Genomic DNA, 17620 nt, shown 5'->3' with positions numbered 1-17620 from the left:
CAGGGGAGAGAGAAGGGGAGGGGGAGGGGGAGGGGAGGAGGCGAGAAAGAAGGGGAGGGGCTTGGGGGGAGTGGGGAGCGGTAGAGAGAAAAGGTGGGGATTAGGGGAGAGGGAGAGAGAGACATCTCCCTGGGCCAGACCTAGAGTTCATGAAGTCCATCTCTGGACAGGAATAGCTGAGTGGGAGCTCTCTGCCCCACTTCCTCCCCTCCCTCCAAGCTCTGCTGTAATTCCCCAGCTGGGGAGGTGGGGAGAGAAGAGCAGGAAAGGAGGAGCTGACCACGCTCCCTCCCGGAATGCAAGCAAGAAGAAAGGCACTGTCACCTTTCAGAGGTGTTCAGTTTTGATTTCTGTCTGGGACTTGGCAATTTTAATTATTACATTGAGACTTGAGGTTTAAAGTTATCATAACACTTTCTATTGCTTATTGGTGATCACAAAAGTCACGGAACTGCACAGGTTTTCATCCAGAGAGCAGGCAAGCAGCCCACCCCACTGGGCATGCTGCTGGGACAATGGGTGAACAAAATCAAGAGTGTGTTATGATTCCAGTACACGAGTTCTGTTTGTTCGACAAACCAATTTCAAAAAGTAAGGGATAATTTTATAATTCAAGCCTCTGCAGGGAAAAGTTGTGAAAGACTCTGAAATGGACCAAAAAGATCATCGGTGTCTTCAAAAGGTGCCATCTAGCACCCACTCTGGGCTCTCTGATTCGAGGGTGCTCTGCACCTGTCACTATCTCTGAGCTATTTCACAACTCCATGAGTTGTAGGTAACCAATAGCCAGGTCAATGACTCCCTCCCTAGACAGGCAAATGAATGTTACCCAGCAAAGCAAGTTCACTTCCTCCTTCTCTGTGCAAGAGGCCAGCTTGGTGCCCATTAAGCGAGTTCATCTCCGCATTCCTGACGGCCTAGACTGCATCTGCTCTTTGAATCTCCTCTGAACCAGCTGTAACATCTTATTGGTGCCCTCATGCATTAATGAGCGAATAAAATCTTTGACATGTGTTCATTTTATATTCGGATGCAAGTCATGATTCTGATTTTTTTTTTAATAATTTTATTTATTTATTTTTCCCCCAAAGCCCCAGTAGATAGTTGTATGTCACAGTTGCACATCCTTCTAGTTGCTGTATGTGGGACGCGGCCTCAGCATGGCTGGAGAAGCGGTGCGTCGGTGCGCACCCAGGATCCAAACCCGAGCCGCCAGCAGCGGAGCGCACACGCTGAACCGCTAAGCCACGGGGCCAGCCCCATGATTCTGATTTTTAAAAAATGTTTCCTTTCACACTCCTGGGGTAGTTTTCTGCTAAGTTGAGTCCTTTCTGCACCAAAACTGCCTGTATTAATGTTAGTTTGGAGTAATGAGGGCAAAGTATGTGTGTGTGTTTGAGAGATAAGAGCGAGACAGAGAATAGGAGAAGCAGACAGGCTTGTACCGTGGCTCTTGAGCACTTGAAATGCAGTGAGTGTGAATTGGAATGTGCTGCAAGTGTAAAAGGGACACTGTATTTTGAAGATTTAGTACAAAAAAGAATGTAAAATAGGGGTCCCATAAGGTAGTGGTTAAGTTCAGTGGGCTCTGCTTCGGCGGCCCGGGATCGCAGGTTCGGATCCTGGGCATGAACCTACACCACTCATTGGCAGCCACGCTGTGGCGGGGACCCACATACAAAACAGAGGAAGACTGGCACATATGTCAGCTCAGGGCTAATCTTCCTCAAGCGAGAAAAGAGGAAGATTGGCAACAGATGTTAGCTCAGGGTGAGTCTTCCTCAGCAAAAAAAAAGAACGTAAAATATCTCATTAATAACTTGTGCATTGATTACATGTTGAAATGATAATATTTTGGATATAGTGGGTTGACTAGAAATACCCTAAAGGGAATTTCTCCTCTTTCTTTTTGCTTCCTTAACGTGGCTACAGGAAAATGTTAAATGACATATGTGGCTCTCATTTCAGGCTCACGTTACCATTCCACTGGACAGAGCTGAGTTAGCTGTGGATGTGTTCAAGCCTGCATTCTCCGGGGGCTGTGGAGTCACCAGGATTCACACCCAGTAAACAGGGGTCACACCAGTGCTCTCTCAGACTGCACCCAAAGGAGGCCTGCTTCACCTGGGCAGAGTTGCCTCTGTGAGTTCTGGCAGAAAAGAGAGAAGGTTCTGTTTACAGGGAGCAGAGACCGTACAAACTCATTTGTAGAGGCCGGATTTTTTCCTTGGGGAAGCCAAGGCTTCTCTTACTAGAGTGGGCTAACGGTGTTCACCTGTGAGTGTTTGAGGGCAGTGGAAGGAGGTGGGCATGGCTGGGGAGGCCCGGGATGGGCCAGGCAGTGGATTCCTCTTGGAGATGGACATGGAAACACTCTCCCGGAGGGGAGGGCCGAGTTCTGTGCAACTCCCAGTCTGTCGAGAGAGGCTCGGGCAGGCTTTTCACACACTTCTGCCACTCTGCGCCCCAGTTATTCCCCAAGGGGAGCCTCATCAGGAGGCCACATGCAACCCCCCTTACTTCCTGTCTTTCTAGAAGCCGTGGAAGCCTCGCTGCTCTGTGAGGACACCCCCCACCCCCAGCCAAGGCGTTCTCTCCAGATGTCCTGGAGCTCCTGGTCCTCAGGTCCCTTCCCCACACCCCACCCCCAGCAGGCTCCGCTGGTGTCCATGAACAGGTCTCTGAGCCTCTTGCCCTCACTGGGACCCTGGCCAGAATCTCCCAGGACTCTCTGGAGGAACTTCCATCAGCTTCAGCCCCTTCCTCCTCCTCTGCCAGGGGCTCACATTCAGTCCAAGGGGTCCAAGAGAAGAAGCACTGTCCCATCCCTGCCACCAACCCAAACCCCTCATTCCTGCCCCAACACCCTGGGTGCAAAGGCAGCAGAGGCCTCCTGCAGGGCTGGTTGGAAATGCAGAATCTCAGGAGACCCTCAGAAAACACATTTGCTCAGGAGTGCCCTCGAGCCAGGGCAGGCCCGTGCGCTGTACGTCCCTCACCCGGGCTTTGAGGGGCAGCATAAAGGCAAATGCAGATTAAAAATAAAAAGTTAATACTCCGTGATGCAAAGAAAGGAAACAGACTTCTCTCTTTTCCTAGAGCACTTCCTTTAGAAAACTTGTAAGTTCTTTCCCTACTTCTTTTTTGTAAATCTAAAAGCTAGATAAGCCTCTTGCCAGTTTTACACCCAGGAACGTCTCCCAAGGACCTGGGAGCATCTCTTTGAAGGGACATCACAGCCCCATTTCCCAGTTTCCGTGGGAGGTAGGAGCCTCCCTTGGGGCTGGCACTGGCTCCTGCTCCGAGTTGCAAGCCTGCTTCCAGGCCTCAAGAGAGGACAAGTTTATTCTCCCTCCGGATAAAGGCAGTCAGTCGACCCGGGTGGCACCCCAGCAGCCAGGTGTGTGCAGGTGAGCTGTATGACAGAGGTGCTGTCAGGCGCTCTCACTGCAGGACTGGTTTCCGTCTCTCTTGAGAACACCTGTGGAGGGGTTGACCTGGCTGTAGAAAGGGTGAGCCTCTTCCCATCTTTGCCATCTCTTAGCTGGTTGCCTGTGATGAGCACTGAGTTCTAGTTTAATGCTTATTCAATAATGTCTGTTTTCTTTCTCATGACTTTTGTGGAGAGGTTTTCTGTGTTGGCAGGAGATTTTGTTTTAATTTCCTCCGCAGCATGGCCTGAAGCTCCATCTCACCAGAGCCTCAGGCTTGCCGGACAGGGGATGAGGGGTGGGGGCAGAGTGGCCACGCAGGGCTGGCTAGCTGTGCGGCGCACAGTGTGGAACCAGGCCCCTGTATGTTGTATTTTCCAATTTTATCCTGAGACCCATTCAGCACCCCCCGCACAGGGCCCCAGTCCCTGCCCTGCCCCCGCGCCACCAGAGTAGTCTTGGTGCCGGCCACGGGGCGCATTTTTTAGATAAGTTAACACCACTGATAAGACAGGCTCCAGCCGGCCCAGTGGCGCAAGTGGTTAAGTGCGCGCCCTCCGCTGCGGCGGCCCGGGGTTCGCCTGTTCGGATCCCGGGTGCACACTGACGCACCGCTTGTCAAGCCATGCTGTGGTGGCATCCCATATAAAGTGGAGGAAGATGGGCACGGATGTTAGCCCAGGGCCAGTCTTTCTCAGCAAAAAACAGGAGGTTTGGCAGATGTTAGCTCAGGGCCGATATTCCTTACAAACTTCGCTCTGGCATGAGAAATCTGCGATCTGCATGCTTCTGCAGGAGGCATAGGCTGTTCTCTAAGGTTTAGCCCACAGGGTCTGATGGCTGTCACTGTCCCCAGAGACTCTTCTGGTCTGAAAGGCTGGGGCGTGGGATGCAGAGGGAAGCAATGCACTGGGGGAGGCCCTCTCAGGCAACTGGCTCCAGTTCCCCTCACTGGGTAAGTGAGTACCTTGAACAACCCCTGCTCCCTCTCTGGGACTCGGTTTCCTTATCTGTGAAGGAGAGGCTGGACTGGATGTTAACAGCATCTGGCGCTTATGGAGCACTCCTGTGCCAGGGGCGGTGCCAAGCGCCTTCGTGAGCCACACACGGGGCAGGCAGCTCATTCCCCAGCCTCTGGCTCCAGAGTAAAGACTACACTTTTCAGCCTCACTTGCTGGCAGGTGTGACCAGGGGGGTGTCAGAGCCCATATTGTGTGGCAGTTTTGTTCTTAAGAGACAGATGTTGTGCCTCCTCCACCTCCCTCCCTGGAACACAGCTTGCACATGACCTCCAGGGCTGTAGGGGGCCGTAAGCTGCACCCAGCTGGGTCCCTGACACTTGGGGGCACCACCCAACACCTAGACCTCCCGTCCATGTCTTACACAAAGAGAAATAAGCTTCTATGTGAGTCAAGCCCTATTATTTGGAGTTTTTTATACTTGCAGCAGAACCCAGTCCTAACCAACACAGTATGACCATCATCACCACTTCACAGATAGGGGAACTGAGGCACTATGTGGTTAAAGCAACCTATCCAAGGCCACACACAGTCTGGAGGTGGCAGAGCCAGGTTAGTATCTGCTGTTTGTCTTTGTGCAGACTGATCCTGGAGCAGAGTACGTGGGCCTAAGGCTACAGGTCTGGATCTCCCTCTCCAGGAGAATAAACCAGCCATGGAAGGCCCTGGAGAGCCCGCAGGCATGCTGAGTCCTCGCACCTGAAGGTTTCCAGGCCCTACATGTCCATATCCAGGGGCTGAAAATGAAGATGTCTGAATTACACCCCTCTTGACAGCACCCACCACACCCTCCCAGCCTCTTCTTCTGAGGTCAGCCCAGAGTAAGCCCCCTGTGACACTGGTTTCAGTTCTGGACCATCGGGCATGTCCACAGGGCAAGGGCCTCTGCATTGTTTGATTTTGTTTTCTGATTAAATGTGCAGATGGAGGGACATGCAGATGGATCGGAGGGTGGGCTAGTACCCAGACACTCTTTGGCTGCTATCTACACAGGTGACCTGACAATTTCCTAGCAGAAAGGGGAGATGAGGGCCTTGGAAGTGTGGCAAGGCCAGAGGAGTTGACACTCGTCTTGAGGTGACAGAGCCCCTGGAAGCCACAGTCCATCTGCACACCACGGAGGGAAACCACACGATAGCTAAGGCACTCAGAGTGTCGAGTTGGTGCAGAGCTGCTCCCATCAGCAGGCTGAGCCTGTTTCTTCCCCCCAGAATCCGGGCTCGCTGGTGGCCTCAAGCAGCCTTGCAGTTCTGCCCTCACTTTCTTGGAACCCGGAGGTCACCATGCTGAGACTAGGATAAAAAATCACATGAGCGAGAGGCCTGGCCATCCCCCCTGAGGCTGGACACTTGAGACTGAGACTGTTGGACCCCCAGCCCCAGTCAAACGGCCACGTCCAAGCCCAGGCCAGAAGAACACTGAGCCTCCCGGGCACCCACAGCACACGGGGAGTAAGAAGATGCTGTGGCTGTAAACCAGGAAGACTGGGGGAGCTTTGTTTGCAGCAATAGGAGAGTGGAGCATCCTCTTATCCTCTATCCTGACGAAGACCAATAGGAGCACTGCCAAAGCTTTCAGAAGATTAACTGAAAATTGAGATTCTTTTCTTCATTCTGACCTTCAGTTACAGGCAACGAGGCCCACCCCACCTGGCTCACTGCCCACGGGTAACCCAGGCACCTGTGGGTTTTGCTTAGAGACTTACTGGTGGGTCCTCTGAAGGAGGGCACAGGGTGTGGAGCTGCTTGGGGTCCAGTTTGGAGGGAGCTGAGCTAGAAGGTGCTAGAACAGCTCTAGCAGTCATCAGGGCTGTGGCCCCCTCAAGAACCACCCCATCCAGCCTCCTGGCCTTCTTGGGCTTCAGGCCCCAGCTCAGGTATCCGCTCCTCCAGGGAGTCATCTCTTGACTCAGGTCTGGGCCATGTTCCTCTGAGAGCTCGCCTGGTCCACCCCTGACTTAGGTCAACCCAGCATCACGGCTTCCCGTGAGCAACACAAGGACAGGGGTGTGTGTCTCACGCTACCTCCAGCACCACGCCTGGCACACGGCAGGTGCTGGGCAAGGTCTAGTGAATGATTAAGTGATACGACGAATCTCTAGGCTTCTAGAGGCTGAGACCAGGAGCTTTTGTAGACAGTGGGCCCTTGGAGTCTGCCGCCGTTGCAGTTTGTGCCCTCCCTAGTGAAGGCCTTTGGCGTAGGTCCAGCCCCTTGGGAGATAGAGGAGAGGACAGGGGGGCGGCTGCCGGGAGAAGGGAGAACTCCCCCTGCCGGCTCCTCTCCCATCTGTCTCCTCCTTCTCCACCACTCTCTGCCCCTCAGTGCCCTCATCTCAGCCACCCCAGGAGTCTGGAACAGCCTCTGCCCTCCCCCCTACCAACTCACCTCAGCCCCGCCTCTCCCCGCCAGCCCTCCTCTAGTCTGTGACACATCCCCGCAGGGACGTGCTGCTGATGTGCAGAGCCACACAGCCCCAAAATAGAACCTTATCACCCTGCGCCCTGCTCTGCCGTCAGCAACACTTCCACCATCCTTCTCCCAGGACCCCTCCTTAACTCTCTGCTGCCTCCTCCTCGTCCTCTCATCCTACAGCCGAGGGACCCATGCCTGGTCCTCCCGTGTGCTTCCCTCCCCACCCTCCCCAACCCCCCCACCCCCACTCCGGTGGCCTGGTCTGAGCCACCCCAAGTTCCCACCAGGCTCCATCCACAGCCCCCTTGCTGTGCACCCCCACCCCCCACCCTGCAATACCCACAGGGTCTGGCAGTGGCAGCCTTGGGAAATAGGTGACTGCCTTGGGCCTCAGGTGACTGGACTGAGGTGGCCACTGCTCCCAGAGGGACATACAGAGAGAGGGAGGTGGGGGTGGAGGGGAGCAGAGGCACAGGCCCCAAGGCCAAGTGACAGACAGGAGGGGCCGCCTTTCCTGCTCATAGTCCCGCAGGGCTGTACTCTTGTAACAAAACCCACTTTTTGCTTAAGTTGCCTCCAGTTGGTTTCTGTGACTTGTGATCAAGACCCAGGTCCCTACCTCAGGCCCGACTCTGGGGAGTAGGCCAGTCTTGTACCTGCCCCAGGGTCCCATCCTCCAAGCCGGCCTCACCTTGCTGTTAGCCGTGCCACCTCCACAGGGACCTCCATAGCACAGACTCCAGCTGCCAGCCTGGCACCCAGGACCCTCCCCACAGATGTCCATAGCTTTCTGCTTCCATCTTACATGGAGGTGCTTTGCAGTGGACAGGGATCATTTATAGCCCAGCGCCATCCCCTTCCCAGTAGCACTGATTCCTGTTGGGGAGTTACTTCTCTTGGACTGAGTGTGGATTTTGTGGGGGTAGTTCCTGGTAATCAATCCTACAAAGGCCTAGGGGCTCAGACCGCAGCAACGGGCACTTGGCCCAGCCAACTGGACCACCTCTCCCAGACTCTGCTTCATGAGCCCATAATCCAAAGGCAGAGGGCAATCTGGGGGCCATCAGTCCCAAAGCTGGCATCAGATCAGAGAATTCCAAATAGGAGAGGACCGCTGTGCTCCCAGCTTCTTGGCCCTCCTGTAGTTTCCGTCTGCTCCCAAAGCTGGTCCTTCAACGTGCATCCCTGATATCCAACTAATCAACTATCTTCGGTTTAAGTCAGCCACAACCACGTGATACACCTGCCCTTCACCCACCACTGACCTGCAGCTGGGTCCGCCTGACTTCAGGGCCCAGGGGTCATCTCCAGCTCAGTCCTATGCAGGGCACACCATCCCACAGCTATGACGATGGCTTCCATCTTGGTCTTATGCCCACTGTGTCCTGAGCCAGGTTTCTCATGACCAAAGAATAACTCAAAGCAGCCTGGCTTTCAGAACCCCCTCGCCTCCCAGGATTTCCCAGCACAGGCCCTCCACCTCCAGGCTTGCCAGCCCTGGTCCAGCGTGCCTTCGTCTTTGCTCAGGCCTTCCTCTGCTTGTTTGTTCCTCTGCAGCTCCTGGACTACCCACCTCCTGTGTGATGTGGCCCCATCCTACACACCCTGCCACGCTGCTCGGACAGTTCAAACCAGCCCATCTGCTACTGTGGCCTGCAGTGTCATCTAAGTGACACTGTTTGGGGAATCCAAGAGCCACCTCATCTGCCTATTTGCACACCCAGTTCTGCTCCTACTTCATACCATAAGTGTACAATAAATGTTTTGAGATGATAACTTTTCTTCTTTTCACACTAATTTACAAATTTATCATTAGAGCTATGGAAAAAACAACTTTTAGAAACTCAAGTATCATTATCAAGAAATTCAATCTTTCCCTTAGACCATATAAGGAATTGGAAATATTCACATAGTATTCAAACATTTACTGTTTTGGCTTGTTTGATTTCTGCAGGGTCTTCTCACACTGCTGAGTCCCAAGGTCCTGAAGCAGCAAACGTGAGAAGACAGGTCACAGGTCACACGCTAGTTTGCAAACGGGTCCCCTTACATGGAGGGCAAGGAGAGACTGAAGAAAGAGGCAGACCGTTCCAGATTGGTAGGTGGCAGTTTTAATAAACAAGGGAACTTTCTTACAAGGCTTGTCTTGGGTGGCTGCAAGACAAGTAGAGTTCCACACCCACTCGCCAAATCTTAAAAGTTTATATAGAGGCCTTAAGGGGGTTCAGTCATGTACACCGTCCAGAAGGTCTCAACAACCCATTGCTCTCAAGTCTGCGTCCTTGAAAATGGCTCCCACTGTGGTAATGGGGAGCAGAGCGTACATTCCAGAGCAGGGGAGGGGGTGAGGAGCCTCCGATTGCCCGGGTCCAGGTCAAGGGTCAACTGGCAGTCACGTCCTCTCAATGACCCCCTCCAGCACCCCTTAGGTGAGACAGGAAGGCTAGAGGGGGCTGGAGTGGGCTGTTTCCATTCCCCAAGTCAGTTAGGTTCTGGTAAAACAGTTCCCTTGTGGGCAGGTCTTATTAAGAAGAACAGAATGCTCTGGCATATTTCAAAATGGCTGTTTTACCCCCATGCTGGAAGCATGTGGGGTTTTTATCAGATCTTTACTGTGACAAGCTGGTGGGGCTCCTGGAGGTAAAACTCATGAAAGTGTGGACCCCCCTAAGACTGGCCTGCTCTGGATTTTGTTTTGTTTTGTTTTGGAAAGGAAGATTGACCTTGAGCTAATATCTGTCGTGAATCTTCCTCTTTTTTGTGTGTGGAGGAAGATTGGCTCTGAGCTAACATCTGTGCCCATCTTCCTCTATTTAGTATGTGGGATTCTGCGACAGCATGGCTTGACGAGCGGTGTGTCAGTCCGATGCCCGGGATTCAAACCTGGGAACCCCAGGCCGCCGAAGCAGAGTGCACAAACTTCACCACTACACCAGGCCAAACCCCCTGCCCTGGAGTTTTTAACTCTCAAGTTTGTCCATGGTGAAGCCCCTAGCAATTTCTCAACTGCAGTTCAAAGCTTTAATGCCCCCATCCCGGCTCTAGCTGTTGGCTCCAGTGTCCCTAGGGTGGCTTCCAGGAACCGAAGTGAGCAGTAAGGACCTTATCCTCCAGATATCAGCGATCTGAATTCTAATCACTGAATGCTGCTACTGATCATGGAGGTGCAGACACAGAGGTGGCTGCCCCATCTATTGCTTCAACCCCTTCTAGCTGAAGTGGCTACTAAGGACTTAAAGGGCCAGTACCTTTTTCTTTTTTTCTACGTTTTTCTTTTTCCCTCCTTTGGGAGCCAGACATTTAAGAACTAGGATATTCAAAAGTAACTGCACATACAAGGGAGTTTAGAAAGTCACTGCACATACCCAGGAAAGACACAGGCTCAGAAAGACCTGAAAGACCCAAATTTTCACTTCAGGCTGATCTCCAGCACAGAGACACCCTAAAACAAAAACAGCAAATTTGGGGGAGGGGGGAGAATCTGATTTCCAGAGTTACCACATTGTAAGATTCAAATGTCCACGTTCAACAGAAACATCTCAAGGCACACAAAGGAAAACATAAACCAGCAGAAACCATCCCTGAGAAAGGCCAGATGGCTGACTTATTAGACAAAGACTTCAAAACTGCTGTCTTAAAGATGCTCAAAGAACTAAAGGAAGACGTGGGAAAAGCCAAGAAAATAATGTATGAACAAAAAGAAGTGTCAACAAAATGACAGAAAACTCAAAAGAACCAAAAAAATATTCTGGAGTTGAAAAGTACAATAGCTTTCACTAAGATAGATGACATTATGGGCCATAAAACACAACTTAACAAATTTAAAAGAACAGAAATCACATAATGTCTGCTCTCAGACCACAATGGAGTTAAACTAGAAATCAACAACAAAAAGACAACTAGAAAATCGCAAAGTACTTGGAGATTGAACAATACAATTCTAAATAATACATGGCTCAAAGAAGAAATCTCAAGAGCAGTTAAAAAATATTTTAACAAATGAAAATGAAAATACAACTTATCAAAATTTGTGGGATGCAGCAGAAGCAGTGCTTTGAAGAAAGTTTATAGCGTTGAATGCATATATTAGAAAAGAAGAAAGATGTAAAATCAGTCATCTAAACTTCCACATTAGGAAACTAGAAAAAGAAGAGCAAATTAAATCCAAAGTAAGCAGAAGAAAAGGAATAATAAAATTTAGGGCAGAAATCAATGAAATTGAAAACAAAAAATCAGTAGAGAAAATCAATGAAACCAAAATTGGTTCTCTAAAACAATCAATAAAATTGATAAGTCTCTAGCCAGGCTAACTAAGAAAAAAAGAGAGGATACAAATTATTAATATCAGAAATGAAAGAAGGGCTATCACTACAGATACCCTGGACATTAAAAGGATGATTAGAAAAGGCTGTCTTAGTTCATTCAGGCTGCTATAACAGGATACCATAGACTTGGTGGCTAATAAACAACAGAAATTTATTTCTCACAATTCTGGGGGCTGGGAAGTTCAAGATCAAGACTTCAGGAGAGAAGTCAAGATCGCAGCGTAGGCAGACTCTGAACTCACCTCCTCCCACAGACACAGCCAATTTACAACTACTCTTGGAAAAATTACCCCTGAGAGAGAACTGAAAATGGGATAAGATTGTTGCAACAAACAATGATCCTAATACAGGTGGAAGAGGCAAAAATTCCCTTCTGGAGAGAAAAAACGCCACCTTCACAAGCTGTAACATCTCACGGCCACCAGGGAGCAACCCAAAGGTATGCAGCCCTACCTGGAGGAGTGGGGGATCTGAGCTGGGGAGCAGTCCCACTATGTGTTTTTTGGACCCAGCACAACCAAGCCGAGTGGCATAATATCTGAGTTTGCTTGCTACTAACAACATTGGGGAATACCCCCAGAAAAGCTGGTTTACAAAGAAATTAAAGCTGGCTCTTAAAGGGCCCATGCACAAATTCACCCGTCTTGGAAAACAACCTAAAATCACCAGAAAGAAAGGTGCACAGTCCTTTGGTGAAAAGAGACTCACCTGATAGGCTCTGAGTGCATCTCAGTCAGAGGTGACACATCTCCAGGGACTGGGACATTGGCAGCAGCCACTGTAGTGTCTTGGTGTGGGCGTGCTGACAAAGATGCTGGTAGATGCCATTGGAGTTCTCCCTGGGCCCTGCTAGCCCAGGGTCTGCCCACCCACTAGAGCACCGATTTAATCCAGCTCAGCTAGGGCAGGCAGCCTACCCAACCACAAGCCCTCGGGCAACTTGTGGGCCTGCAGAGATTGGTGACTGGATTCTCTGCAGCCTGGCAAGTGGGCCCACCTCTGTGGGGCAAGGCATGCACAAGGAGCAGGTGGAGAGTGTGGGGCGTTGGTGGAGTGTGTGGGGCTACTGCCTTGGAGAGACTGGGTCCACTTCAGGGGGTTGGGGCGCGCATGTGGGGCAGGACTGTGTTAACTGTGTGTGTAGACTTGTGGGTGGTGGGGCTTGACAGCTGCAGAAGACTTGTGCTTCTCAAAGACCCACATTGGGGATTGGCCCCACCTTCCAAAGCCTGAAACAATTGGGTGCTCCCGTGCCTGAGGCCAGCTCCACCCAGCTGCAATCCTCAGAGAACTGACAAGAGCCTTATAGGCCAGAGGCTCATAGCAATTATAAGCCCCTGAGCCTAACAACCAGCCATGCTGGGGGCCTACTCACTTAATAGAAAAACTGCAACAGGAATGTGCTATTACACCTTGCAGCCAACTGTGCTGGGGTTCCCTACACCTGATAGAGACTGAAGGGCCCACAACAACTACACGTAGCTGAGCATTACAACCAGCTGGAAAGGGGGACAGTTCAGCCTCCCTGGGCACCTACGGCAAGAACAACAACACCACAACAGAAGGACACATGTAACCCACGCAGGGGCCACTCCTGGAACATTTGGAACTGGCGACGAGAGGCAAGCACACTGCTGGGCCTCATAAGGCATCACTTATATAAGGTCACCTCTCCAAGATCAGGAGACCTAGCTGACCTACCTAATACTTAGACACAAGCACAGGGAAAGAAGCAAAATGAGGAGGCAAAAGAATACATTCCAAGTAAGGGAATAGGACAAAACCCCAGAAAACGAACCAAATGAAACTGAAATGAGCAACCTACCCAACAGAGAGTTCAAACAAAGAGTGTTAAGGATACTCACTGATCTTGGGAGAAGAATGCTTGAACTCAGTGAGAACATCAACAAAGAAATGGAAGATATAAAAAGAACCAATCTAAAATGAAGAATACAATACTGGAAATGAAAAATTCACTAGAGGGACTCAAAAGCAGAGTAGAGGATACAGAAGAACAGATGAGCAAGCTGGATGAAAGACTAGAAGAAATCACCCAAGCTGAACAGATAAAAGAAAAAAGAATTTAAAAGAGTCAGGACAGAGTCTAAGGGACCTCTGGGACAACATCAAGCACACTAACATCTGGGTTATAGGTGTCCCAGAAGAAGAAGAGGAAGCCAAAGGGGCAGAGAATCTATTTGAAGAAATAATAGCTGAAAACTTCCCTAACCTAAGGAAGGAAACAGACATCTAGGTACAGGAAGAACAGAGAGCACCAAACAAGATAAACCCAAAGAGGCCCACACCAAGACACATCATAATTAAAATGTCCAGAATTAAAGAGAGAATCCTAAAAGCTGCAAGAGAAAGACAAGTTACATACAAAGGAAACCCCATAAGGCCATCAGCTGACTTCTCAGCAGAAACTTTACAGGCTAGAAGAGAGTGGCAGGATATATTTAAAGTGCTAAAAGGAAAAAACCTACAGCCAAGAATACTCTACCTGGCAAGGTTATCATTCAAAATGGAAGGAGAGATACAAAGATTCTCAGACAAGCAAAAATTAAAGGAGTTTGTCACCAAGAAACCCGTTCTATGAGGAATGCTAAAGGAACTTATCTAAGGGGGAAAGAGAAGACCATAAATAGGAAAAATTATCTATTTCCATGATAAGAGGGTAACAGATAGAAATGCACAAAAAAGAGGTTAGATATGATATCCAAACATAAAATGTGGGAGGAGGGGAGTTAAAGAGTAGAGCTGTCAGATAGAGGTCAAACTAAAGAGACCATCAACTTAATATAGATTGCTATATACGTAGGTTACTGTATATAAACCCCATAGTAATCACAAACCAGAAACCTATAATAAATACACAAAAAACTAAGAGAAAGGAACCCAAACATAATACTAAAGAAAGCCATCAAACCACAAGGGAAGAGAGCAAGCAAAGAAGAAAGGAACAGAGAACTACTAAAACACTGAGAAAAAAAAAAGTTTAAAAAATGGCAGTAAGTACCTACTTATCAATAGTTATTTTAAATGTCAATGTACTAAATGCTCCAATTAAAAGGCATAGGATGGCTGATTGGATAAAAAAACAAGACCCATATATATGCTGCATACAAGAGACACACATCAGACCTAAAGATACTCACAAACTGAAAGTGAAGGGATGGAAAAAGATACTCCATGCAAATGACAATGAAAAGAAAGCTGGGGTAGCAATACTCATATAAGAAAAAATACACTTTAGAACAAAAACTGTAACAAGAGACAAAGAAGGGCACTACATAATGATCAAGGGAACAATCCAACAAGAGAGTATAACACTTGTAAATATCTATGCACCCAAAATAGGAGCACCTAAATATATGAAGCAATTATTAACAGACATAAAAGGAGAAATAGACAGTAACACAATAATAGTAGGGGACTTTAACACTCCACTTACACCAATGGATACATCACCCAAACAGAAGATCAATAAGGAAACATTGGCCTTAAATGACACACTAGAACAGATGAACCTAGTAGATATATACAGAACGTTCCATCCAAAAACCGAAGAATACACAGTCTTTTCAAATGCACATGGAACATTCTCCAGGATTGATCACATATTAGGCCACAAAACAAGTCTCCATAAATTTAAGAAGATTGAAATAATACCAAGTGTCTTTTCTGACCACAACGGTATGAAACTAGAAATCAACTATAGGAAGAAAAACAGAAAAGCCACATATATGTGGAAATTAAACAGAATGCTACTGAACAACGATTGAGTCAATGAAGAAATCAAAGGAGAAATCAAAACATACTTGGAGACAAATGAAAATGAAAATACGACATGCCAGAATTTATGGGATACAGCAAAAGCAGTTCTAAGAGAGAAGTTTATAGCAATGTAGGCCTATCTCAACAAACAAGAAAAATCTCAAATGATCTAACAGCACACCTAAAGGAACTGGAAAAAGAAGAACAAAGCCCAAAATCAGTAGAAGGGAAATAATAAAAATCAGAGCAGAAATAAATGAAATACAATACAAAAAATTAATAAAACCAAGATCTGGTTCTTTGAAAAGATAAACAAAATTGACAAACTTTTAGCTAGACTCACCAAGAAAAAAAGAGAGAAGGCTCAAATAAGTAAAATCAGAAATGAAAGAGGAGAGATTACAACAGACACCTCAGAAATACAAAAGATTATAAGAGAATACTATGAAAAGCTATATGCCAACAAATTGGATAATCCAGAAGAAATGGACAAATTCTTAGAATTGTACAACCTTCCAAAACTGAATCAAGAAGAAATAGAGAATTTGAATAGACCAATCACCAGGAAGGAGATTGAAACAGTAATCAAAAACCTCCCCAAAAATAAAAGTCCAGGACCTGAGGCTTCCCTGGTGAATTCTACCAAACATTCAAAGAAGACTTAATACCTAACCTTCTCAAACTCTTCTAAAAAATAGAAGAGGTGGGCACGCTCCCTAACTCATTCTATGAAGCCAACATTACCCTGATACCAAAACCAGACAAGGACAACACACACAAAAAAAGAAAATTACAGGCCAATATCACTGATGAACATTGATGCAAAAATCCTCAACAAAATACTAGCAAATCACACACAACAATACATTAAAAAGATTATACACCATGATCAGGTGGGATTTATTCCAGGGATGCAGGGACAGTTCAACATTCGTAACTCAATCAACATAATACACCACATTAATAAAATGAAGAATAAAAATCACATGATCATCTCAACTGATGCAGAGAAAGCATTTGACAAGATACAGCATCCATTTATGAGAAAAACTCTGAATAAAATGGGTATAGAAGGAAGGTACCTCAACATAATAAAGGCCATATATGACAAACCCACAGCTAATATCATTCTCAATGGTGAAAAACTGAAAGCAATCCCTCTAAGAACAGGAACCAGACAAGGATGCCCAATCTCACTGCTCCTATTTAATATAGTATTGGAAGTCCTAGCCAGAGCAATCAGGCAAGAAAAAGAAATAAAAGGGATCCAAACTGGAAAGGAAGAAGTGAAACTGTCACTATTTGCAGATGACATGATTTTATACATAGAAAACCCCAAAGAATCCACCAAAAACTCTTTTAGAAATTATAAATGAATATGGTAAAGTTGCAGCATACAAAATCAACATACAAAAATCAGTTGCATTTCTATACACTAAGAACAATGCAGCAGAAAGTGAAATTAAGAATACAATCCCATTTACAATTGCAACAAAAAGAATAAAATACCTAGGAATAAACTTAACCAAAGAGGTGAAAGATCTGTACACTGAAAACTATAAAACATTGCTGAAAGAAATTGAAGAACACACAAAGAAATGGAAAGATATTCCATGCTCTTGGATTGGAAGAATTAACATAGTTAAGATGTCCATGCTTCCTAAAGCAATCTACAGATTCAATGCAATCCCTATCAAAGTTCCAACAACATTTTTCACAGAAATAGAACAAAGAATCCTAAAATTTATATGGAACAACGAAAGACCCTGAATAGCCAAAGGAATCCTGAGAAAAAAAGAACAAAGCTGGAGGTATCACACTCCCTGATTCCAAAATATACTACAAAGCTATAGCAACCAAAACAGCATGGTACTGGCACAAAAACAGACACACAGATCAATGGAACAGAATCGAGAGCCCAGAAATAAAGCCACATATCTATGGACAGCTAATTTTTGACAGGGGAGCCAAGAACAGACAATGGAGAAAGGAAAGTCTCTTCAATAAACGGTGTTGGGAAAACTGGACAGCCACATGCAAAAGAATGAAAGTGGACCATCTGCTATCGCCATTCACAAAAATTAACTCAAAATGGATCAAAGACCTGAAAGTGAGACCTGAAACTATAAAACTCATAGAAGAAAATATAGGCAACACACTATATGACATTGGTCATAAAGGAATCTTTTCGGATGCCATGCCTACTCAGACTAGGGAAACTAAAGAAAAAATAAGCAAGTGGGACTTTATCAGATTAAAGAGCTTCTACAAGACAAATGAAACCAGAATCAAAATGAACAGACAACCCACCAGCTGGGAGAAAATATTTGCAAAACATATATCTGACAAGGGGTTAATCTCCATAATATATAAAGAACTCACACAACTGAACAACAAAAAAACAAACAACCCGATCAAAAAATGGGCAGAGGAAATGAACAGACACTTCTCCAAAGAAGATATACAGATGGCCAATAGGCACATGAAAAGATGTTCAACATCACTAATCATCAGGGAAATGCAAATCAAAACCACACTAAGATATCACCTCACACCCATTAGAATGGCTATAATCACCAAGACAAAAAACAACAAATGTTGGAAAGGATGTGGAGAAACAGGAACTCTCAGACACAGCTGGTGGGAATGCAAACTG

Source organism: Diceros bicornis, chromosome 41, assembly GCF_020826845.1.
Source record: "Diceros bicornis minor isolate mBicDic1 chromosome 41, mDicBic1.mat.cur, whole genome shotgun sequence".
NCBI lineage: Eukaryota > Metazoa > Chordata > Mammalia > Perissodactyla > Rhinocerotidae > Diceros > Diceros bicornis.
Note: the sequence above shows the minus strand (reverse complement) of the source record.